The sequence below is a fragment of the Adiantum capillus-veneris genome, chromosome 7 (assembly GCF_014529385.1).
Source record: "Adiantum capillus-veneris isolate H3 chromosome 7, ASM1452938v2, whole genome shotgun sequence".
NCBI classification, from domain to species: Eukaryota; Viridiplantae; Streptophyta; class Polypodiopsida; order Polypodiales; family Pteridaceae; genus Adiantum; species Adiantum capillus-veneris.
Window position 1 is genome coordinate 39,098,081 of NC_140937.1, and position 9,788 is coordinate 39,107,868.

The following is a 9,788-nucleotide window of genomic DNA, read 5'->3' on the forward strand; positions in this document are numbered from 1 at the left end:
ATGGCCATTAAGACCATCAACAAGGAGAGAATTCTCAAGCGCAAAATGGTACTGCTCTTTGCATACTCCAGAGATATAATTTTCTTCTCTATTTACTCCTCAATCTAATCCATCCTATTCTCTTCTGCACCAGATCAAAAGGGAAATCTCCCTGTGGCCTCCTTATTAGGTTAAGTGGCTTTGCTGAGGTAGAGGTAGGCTGCGGGCTAGGCATAAACTAACTATTCTAGGTTGTGGCCAGCAAGAAGAAGGTCTATAACGTGCTATAATTTGTGGATGAGTGTGAACTCTTTGACAATATTGTAGGTGTTATTTATGTCTCATACATCAGTTGCCTTAAGTAAGGGCTTCTCTTTTAGAAGCTTTCTAGTATACGTGCAGGTTGAGATTGGCAAAATGGTTGAGCATGAAGCTAGAAAGTACTTCCAGAAACTTATACATGTTGTCGATTACTATCAGAATCATGGTGTATATCATCGAGATTTGAAGGTTGGCTCAATGACCTCAACTCAAGCATGCTTTATGTTATTATTTGTTTATGATATATTATTGACATTTGTTCCTCTGCTGCCAGCCATACAATCTCCTACAGCGACTCAAAAAGTGAACTGAAATTTGTTAACTTCGGTCTTAGTGCTCTTGCACAACAATGCTGGGTATGTTTCATGATTAAAATAACCAAGAGACTTTTGAGTCACATCAAATTTTAAACTATTGGATTGCATTACATGTATAGAAGGACGACTTACTCCATACAACTTGTGAAACTCCTAATCATGTCACACCATAGGTCAACCCTCTTCGCTTGGCATTCACTAACTTTCTCTCATTAAATTAGAACACTGCCAAAGCCATTGGTGTGAAATTTGATGGGCATTTTATGCACAAGTAATCAATGAAAAGTGTTGGAATTAGGGTTGCAGAGAAACACACACAGCTTGGAGAAGACGAAGGAAGCTCAAGGCACAGAATAGAGAGTGTGTTACTTAGTGTGCAATGGAAAGATAGATAGCCCTAGAGTGATGGGCGTATATACAATGCACGGGGGAAAAAACCTCCTAAAGAGGGAAAAAATGCCCTGGCGGTCCTAGTGTGTTCACACATCACTACCACATGTATATGGTAACAAATCCCCCCTGGAGTGATGCGGTGAACGAGAGCTGGCACATGAGTAAAGGGAAGTGCCATGCCTTGAGGAAAGGATCAGTCCACAAAGGGGAGTAAGCCCAAAGCTTTGCGGAAAGCTTCAAGCTTCTCACGAGACAATGCCTTTGTGAAAAGATCTGCAAGGTTGTCCTGTATTGGCACATAAGCCAAGTTGATCTCTCCTGTTGAGAGCCTCTCCCTGACATAGTGGTAATGCACCTCAATGTGCTTTGTGCGAGCATGAAAAACTGGGTTCCTCGCAACTGCCAATGCGCTCTGACTGTCAGTGTAGATAGTGTTGGCAATGTCCTGTCCAACACCCAAATCAGCCATAAGGCGTCTGAGCCATACACACTCAACCGTAGTTGTGAAGACTGCCCTGTACTCAGCCTCACAACTCGAAGTGGCCACAGTAGGTTGCTTCTTGCTCAATCATAATATACATGAACTGCCAAGCATGAAACAAAAACCACTTGTGGACACTCGTGTGTCAAAACAACCAGCCCAATCTGAGTCCGAAAAAGCATGTAAGTCTGGCGGCAATGATCCCCCCTTGGGATAAAACAAGCCAAGATGTAAAGTGCCACTAAGGTAGCGGAAAATCCTCTTGACAGCCTGCCAATGCTTAGACCCTGGGCTATGCATAAATCTGCTGACTTGTGGGACTGAAAACTGAATATCCGGCCTCGTGTTGCATACATAAATGAGGCAGCCAACAACAGTTTGGTAAAGAGTGACATCAGCAGGATCGCCAACATCATGTAGACTCAACTTCAAACCTATTTCCATGGGAGTGGCAATAGGTTTGCACTCCTCAAGTCCAAACTTACATAGCAATGTCTCTATGTAACTTTTCTGACACAAGGCAATACCACCATCACACTGCTTAAACTGTATACCCAAGTAATGATGCAACAGCCCCAAATATTTCATCTTGAAAGTAGCATTCAAATCAGCCTTAAATTCAGCAATATGTCTCTCATTTGGTCCAGTGATCAGTAAATCATCAACATAAAGAACCACGATGAGAAATACATCACCCTCACGCTTTACATACAATGTGCTTTCTGTTGGACTGTTACGAAAGCCTTGTTTGACCAAATGAGTGTCAGCTTTCTCATACCAAGCACGAGGAGATTGCTTCAACCCATACAAAGCCTTGTTACATTTGCACACTTTGTCCTCTTGTCCTTTTATGACAAAACCGCGAGGCTGCGTTACATAAACTTCCTCAAATATGTCACCATTCAAGAAAGAAGTAACAATGTCTGATTGATGTACATCCCAACCAAAATGAGCTTCCAATGCACATAGAAAATGCACAGTATTCATACGACAAGTGGGAGCAAAAGTCTCTTCATAATCTATGCCTTTTTGTTGTGCATAACCCTTTGCAACAAGTCGAGCCTTATGGCGATCAATCTCACCATCCGGCTTGCGTTTCAACTTGTAAACCCACTTCGTACCAATGGCCTTTTTGCCAGGAGGAAAATCACATAAAGTTCATGTGTCATTTTCTATAAGTGCATCATATTCTGATTGCATGGCAGCCATCCAATTTTTTGAATTCTGTGCTTCATCAAAAGACAGAGGCTCCTCAACATCATGTAAACTAGACACAGCCAAAGCATAACAATCTGATGCATAAGATCCATGGCGAGAGCCTGAACGAGTACGACTAGACAAAGGTGCATCCAATTTAATGTCACGCAAAGTGTGCACCAGCCATTTTGGCATACCTCTAGCCTGCTCATTTTCAGCCCTTTCCTCATCATGTACATCTGCATCAGTAATAGGCTGATCCAAAACATTTTCAGAAACCCCCATAGGCTGTACATTTGCCTCATTGGAACTTACATTCGTATTTCCACCGATGAAAAGAGGCAACAAAGTGTCATAAATGTCCTGTGAGCTTACATTACTGTCTCTAGTACATGACAGCAAGGGCTGAACAGAATCTTCCACAAACACTACATCCCGAGAAACCAGAATACGTTTTGTTTGCGGATGATACAACCTGTAACCTTTGCTTTCAGCACTATAACCAACAAAAATACATTTGACAGCCTTATCATCCAATTTTCTGCGCTGCACTTGTGGCACCAAAGCATATGCCAAACAGCCAAAAACATGCATGTGCTCAATAGAAGGCTTTCTATCATGCCATGCTTCATATGGAGTAATAGACTGCAAAGCTTTCGTAGGACACCTGTTAAGTACATAAGTGGCACACATGATGGCCAAAAAGAATGCACTAAAGCTTGACTTTTGACCATACATCGTGCCATTTATGTCAGTGACCTGTTTTTCCTCTCAGCAACACCATTTTGCTGAGGTGTATAAGGCACTGTACATTGGTGTTTTATCCCACGACTAGCCAGAAATGCATTAAATTCATGAGACATATACTCCCCCCCTCGATCGGAACGGAGGGTGCCCATAGTACATTTCGAGACATTTTCAACCATAGCCAGAAATTGATTGAAGCACATAAAAACTTCGGACTTCGCTTTAAGCGGAAATACCCATGCATGCCTGGAGTAATCATCAATGAAAGTCACGAAGTACAGGTAATTGCCCAAGGACGGAGTTTGCATGGGCCCACAAACATCACTATGCACAAGCTGCAACCTGCATGTGGCCTGAACTGAACCATCCTTTGGAAATTTAGAACGATGCATCTTACCCAAAATACAGCCTTCACAAACATGCTTGACAGGTGCTTCAAGAGGCGGCAAAGAAGCAACCATATCAGATTTCTGCAAACGCAGCAAACTGGCAAAATTCAGATGACCAAAACGTGCATGCCAAAGTTTTGCATCGGAAATAGCCCTTGAATCTGCAACAGCATTTGCAAAATTTTGTCCACACTTGTCATACAAAGTGAGCTTATACAGCCCACGGCATAGAAGCCCAGATGCAACAATTTCATCACCAAAACTGAGATCATGAACTGTACATCTGTCATCCACAAATTTGACTACAAGTCCAAGTCTAGCAAGTGCGGATACAGACAAGAGATTCTTCTTGATCCCAGGTACATAAAGTGCATCAACAAGTGTGAAGGAACTACCATTAGCAGCAATGAACACAATCTTTCCAACTCCCTGAACTAGATAAGAGGCGTTGTTGGCACAAGTGACTGAATTCCCATGAGGGACAGACTCGAGAGAGGTAAACAATTCACGATGTGAGGTAATGTGCTTTGTAGCACCACTGTCGAAATACCACACATGTGAATCTGCAGCAACTGACAAGCATGCATCATGGACAGCAGGATTGTAAGTGCACTCTGCGCTAAAAGCCCATTCTGCATCAACATCAGCAACACAGTCTCCTTTCACCGAAGACTCAACAATGGCTGCATTTGTAGTGGAACCAGCATTTGCAGTGGAACCACCCTCTTTCTTCTTAGCCTCTTTGGCCTTCAACTTAGGACACGACTTGATCAAGTGATCATTGGCTTTACAATAATGGAAATGCATCTTCATTTTTCCCTTATCACCAGAATTACCAGACGAAGTACTGCCAGCAGAAGCTTTAGGAACATAATTTTTGCCACTCGCAGTAGAACCATAAGAAGTGGCTGCATTGCTGTTACCACCCTTTCTTTGAGAAGCAATAAAAGCCTGTTCAACTGCACGTTGTCTAGTCCTGTTTTTTCTGGACAGTGACTCTTGCAACAGCAATGTGCATAATGCATCAAACTTGACAACTTCTGGATTTCCTTGGGTCATCAGTCTCCAAGTACTAGCAAAAGTCTGGTAGGAATCTGGTAAGGCATCAAGAACAGTCTGCACAAGGGAACTGTCTGAAATGACTTCACCTACAGAGATAAGCTGCTTATTGATATCCTTGACACTAGCAAGGAAAGTGTCCATATCATCCTCCTCATGCATAATCTTCGACTCCAGCTCTTTACGCAGCAAAGCAATTTTAGCCTCATTGCGGCTTGCATAAAGACCTGCTAGAATATCCCAAGCCTGTTTTGCAGACTTTGCAGAACGGATGTGAGGAACAATGGTGCGCTTCACAGACAACGCAATCAATGCATGAGCTTGCGCATCCTTAACATCCCAACAAGCTTGTTCTGACGTAGGCAAAACAACTCTAACAGCTGCAATCCTTGCAGCAAGACATGCAACATCCTCAACATCACCTACATCCTCAGAACTAGGACGTACATCAATGCCCTGCACAATGTTCTAGACACCTTTTGACACAAGAACATGTTGCATCATATAAGCCCACATAGGGTAGTTGTCCCCATCCAACCTGTCCTCAGCAACAAACATCTTGAACACATCTGTGTTGTTGTTGTCAGCCATTGTAAATGCTGCACCTGATGTGAAAACTGCTCGAAAATAGGAGAAATAGAGCGTGAACAACCTGTGCTATATAGCACAAACCGTAGAAGACTATAAGGCACCTGTTATGCAAAAAACGGCACTGACAGAAATTCTGCACAAAATGACGAAATAGCCTGTGCAGTACTGCCTGTAGTGGAAACGGAGGCCGAAATGAGCCCAAATCAAAATTCTGAGCTGACCAAGCTCTTCGAGCTTGCCCAAAATATTTGTCGACCTGCGAACGCTCACCAAAGCTCACTAAAATCGGAGAAAGTGAGCAGGCGTGTGCTGGAGCAGCTGGCGACTAAGCCCGGGAGGACGTGACCTGCTCTGATACCAATTGTTGGAATTAGGGTTGCAGAGAAACACACACAGCTTGGAGAAGACGAAGGAAGCTCATGGCACACAATAGAGAGTGTGTTACTTAGTGTGCAATGGAAAGATAGATAGCCCTAGAGTGATGGGCGTATATACAATGCACAGGGAAAAAACCTCCTAAAGAGGGAAAAAATGCCCCGGCGGTCCTAGTGTGTTCACACACATCACTACCACATGTATATGGTAACAAAAAGGGCTATGATGGCGTTGCAATAGATATATAATCTTGTGGGTTATACTTTATGTTCTTTTGGAAAGGGGTCTCCCCTCTGAGTTCAACACCATTGAGTTGTACAAGAAGCTGTTGTCAACTAAATTGTCTTACACTATTCTAGATACCTTGACAATCTCTCATTCTAGTGGTTTCTTGAATTTACAGATAGAAGGAGTTGATTTTACTTTCCCCTCTTGGTTTCCAAAAGGGGCCAAGAACCATGTGACTAGATTCTTGATGCCAACCCATAATAGTGAATGAGAGTTTTGGTATCATAATTTGGAAAGAATGTGTATTTTTGTCTTGAGAACTTTGATTTGTATATTAGCATTTCTCTCTTCTTTTGGTGTCTGCCACTGCATGACAATGTTTGAAGTGCTCGAGGATGTGTGGTTCAAGTTCATGACATTGCTGCCAAGTGTGGTTGTGATGATGTCAAGGTTGATGGCATTGATGGGGTATGCTTGTGTGCACTTTGTGCAGCCTGCCTATAAGAGTGGTGTGGCTTGCATACTGGCTCATTAAAGTGGATGTGTTTATTGTTGACTCTGTAGTGTATTGTGCAAGAAAGTTTTTTGGTGGATTCGTCAATACATACCCTCATACATGTGTTTGGGATAATCTCTACGTCGCAAGGGCTCAATTTATCTAGACTCTTCAAAGAGCAAAAGGTAAGGGCACTTGGATTGTAGTTGAAGTTGTAGGTATTCAATAACACAGAGACTTGACTAACATCCATATAGTCTTTAGTCATCAATGAAAAGTGAAACAAGATTTGCATCCAAGCATGCAACCAATGAGATTCTTGGGAAGATTGTCCCTTTTGCTAGTGCCTTGGATTTTAAAACCAAAGCAAATAACTATAAGATGTGTGGGCCCTCCTACTTTGTGCATGTCTTGGTAATAAGTTAGTAATGCAAAGCTGGCCCTTAGCTTTAAGCAGTCCTAAGGTGTTTCTTCTGTCATCGTTAGTGCATTTGTCTCACTTTTTGTATGCCTAGCCTTGCAAAGTCAGTTGTAGGAAGTTATGGTAGATAAGCTCTGGAATAAGTTCATTATTTAGCTAACGGTATGTGTGAGAAGAGTGTTGTAATAAGCATGCAAGTGAGTAGCTCTGATTCATCTTTGGCAGCTCCAGTTTTTATCTTTGGCCTCGTCTGACTCTATACAAGCTCCTACTCTAACTGTTGTTGAAGCACCATAGTTGCTTGATACCACTCTTACGTGCCTTAAGTTTTTGTTTATTATGTGCACGTGCAAAGTGAACCAGGCAACAAAGAATTCTCTTGTAGCCTGATAGATGTCTCTTAAGATATACTCCCGAATGAGAAGACGGGATAAGTCCCAAATGTGGTGGCATAAAGTGCTTGATACATGGCCCGTTGAAGCTAAATGAGGTCAATAAGGCTCTTGAGATATACTCTCACATGGAGAACGGGGATGCGTCTCAAACATGGTGACATATAGCAACCTGAGTATATTGCCAATGTATTAACCCTATTTGAGGCAACGACAAACTGAATACATTAATACACCAAGGTCACATTCTAGGCTAGCCAATTGTAGCAAAATCACAATATGCATACAACAAGGTGAATCAAAAGAACAATAGAATGCGAGGAAGAATATCCTACAAATGCCAATGATTTTGTTCCATAGAGCAGTTGCAAATCACTCGATAAATGATGGTAGTCGATAGTCTTTTGTCATGCCAACTCAGATGGAGAAGAGTAGGAGCATCCCAAATAAAGTCACCTACATCAGCCTGATAGACTATATGTTGAAGGCAAAGAAAGCGGACAAGGCTCTTGCCGCCCTAAGTCATGGGGATATAAGGGGATGCACCATAAACACCTACAAAGCTTGATAGATGGCATGTTAAGCCAAGGAAGTATACTCCACGGTTTTACGATACTATCTCAAATGAAGGAGAGGGAAAAATTACAATAACCTATTAAATGGCATGTTGGAGGCCGAGGATGTCAATATGGCTCTTCACACTGACGCCAGAGCAAAGGTGAAGAAGATACAATGTTCTCTTCCTGAATTTTATCACCATGTGTATGTAGGTTGCAAATGCATCAAGACTTGAACAAGTATGTATGCAATATAATGATAGGAGTGCTGGTTGAAATTAGTACATTGTATGCAAAGAATTGAGACGATTTGTTTGTCGTGAAAACTTGGTAGGGGGCATTAGATATCAGATGAATGTTTCCAAAATGAGAAATGGTGCGTACGATGAAGGAAAAGGAAACAACTACAATATGGCATCCAAAGCAACAAGAAGCTCATCAAACGGCATAACCTCAAAGGTAATGACTTACTCTACATGTATCTGTAGTGCTTAAAAGGAAAAAGTCCCTCTTGTTGGGTTAAAGGCCCGTGTGCCCGGCTGCCCGTTGTTCAGCCGCCCATGTACAGCCATTCATTTACTCATTCATAATAACTATACTCATAACTACACATTGTAGTGTGAGTACCGCCCCGCCACACACTGCGTCTATCTCCTTCTTCATGCTCGCTCTCTGTGTGTGTGCTCTCCGATCCCAACAAGTGGTATCAGAGCTTGGTAGTGAGAGAGAGCTTCATCATCAGTGTTGAGTGTGTTGAAACTTGCTGCTGTTTCATTGCCGTTTTTCGGTTTCGCGCACGCGCGCATTTCTAAAGAGCAGAAGGTTTTTCTGAGCTTGGCATTGGAAGGTTCAGCACTCCGCGAGTATTTTCATCAGGCGTCTTGGGGTTTAACCCCCCTTTCGGAGCCATTCGTGCCATCAGAAATCCCATCCGAGCTACAGACTAGGAGCTGCGTTTTTCAGCTCTCTTTGGTAGTTTTCTGCTGCCAGAGCTTCCATAGCCATTACAGGTGCCATTGTTGTAGTGTCTTCCACTTACGTGAGCCCACAGCTCATTTGAGAGTGTGTAGCCTCTTCTTGGAGTGGCCTCATACACACAGATAGAGTGGGAGTTTGGCGACATTGTCTTCTTCGACTACAAGTACAGGTACAGGTGCAAGTACAGGTACAGGTACGGGTACAGGTTACAGGTTACAGGGAGCTTTGGATACAGGTTTCTTCTGTGGTTACAAAACATGTATTTTGACTGTGGGACAGCCATGCATATGGTTGTGGTTTGAGTGGGAGCTTCTACTCTTCTGGGCAGTCTGTTTTATGCGTGTTCTTGAGCTACAGGTTTACATCATCTATGTATGTTGATGGATGTGGATATGGCAGTTTGACAGACACTCTTTATGCATGATATTGTGGAGATTTGGTTCACTTATACATAGAGCGGGTTTGCTCTTGCTTGCAGTGTTGCGGTTTGAGTACGGACAGGTACTTGGTTGACAGTAGAGATTGGACTTCGCTGAGCTTGTGCATTGGTTATATGCTCACTTGGATCCATTTATGCTCACGGATTTGTGTAAGCTTGGTCAGCTTATGTCTCTATTGTGGTTATTCAGACATGGAGTATGTTTATGCCTCTATGACAACTCATTGTTGATGCATTTTGTGGCACAGTTTGCCTAGGCCGATTGAGTTACAGGTGTCACGGGTTTATGCATTTGTTTGTGGATTTCTACGTACGTTTTTTGACCATATTATGGGCTGATTTATACTCTATGCGTTTGCTCTTTGATTGAGCAGCAGGTGTTGTCATATTTGCAACACTACTTTGTTGTGGTAGTTTGTTGGTTGGTT

At 42.6% G+C, this 9,788-nt stretch overlaps 1 pseudogene; it reads left to right on the plus strand.

Moving 5' to 3' along the window:
* On the plus strand, nucleotides 1-8,219 carry LOC147453711 (CBL-interacting serine/threonine-protein kinase 23-like; annotated as a pseudogene).
* The last annotated feature ends 1,569 nt before the right edge of the window (nucleotides 8,220-9,788 follow it).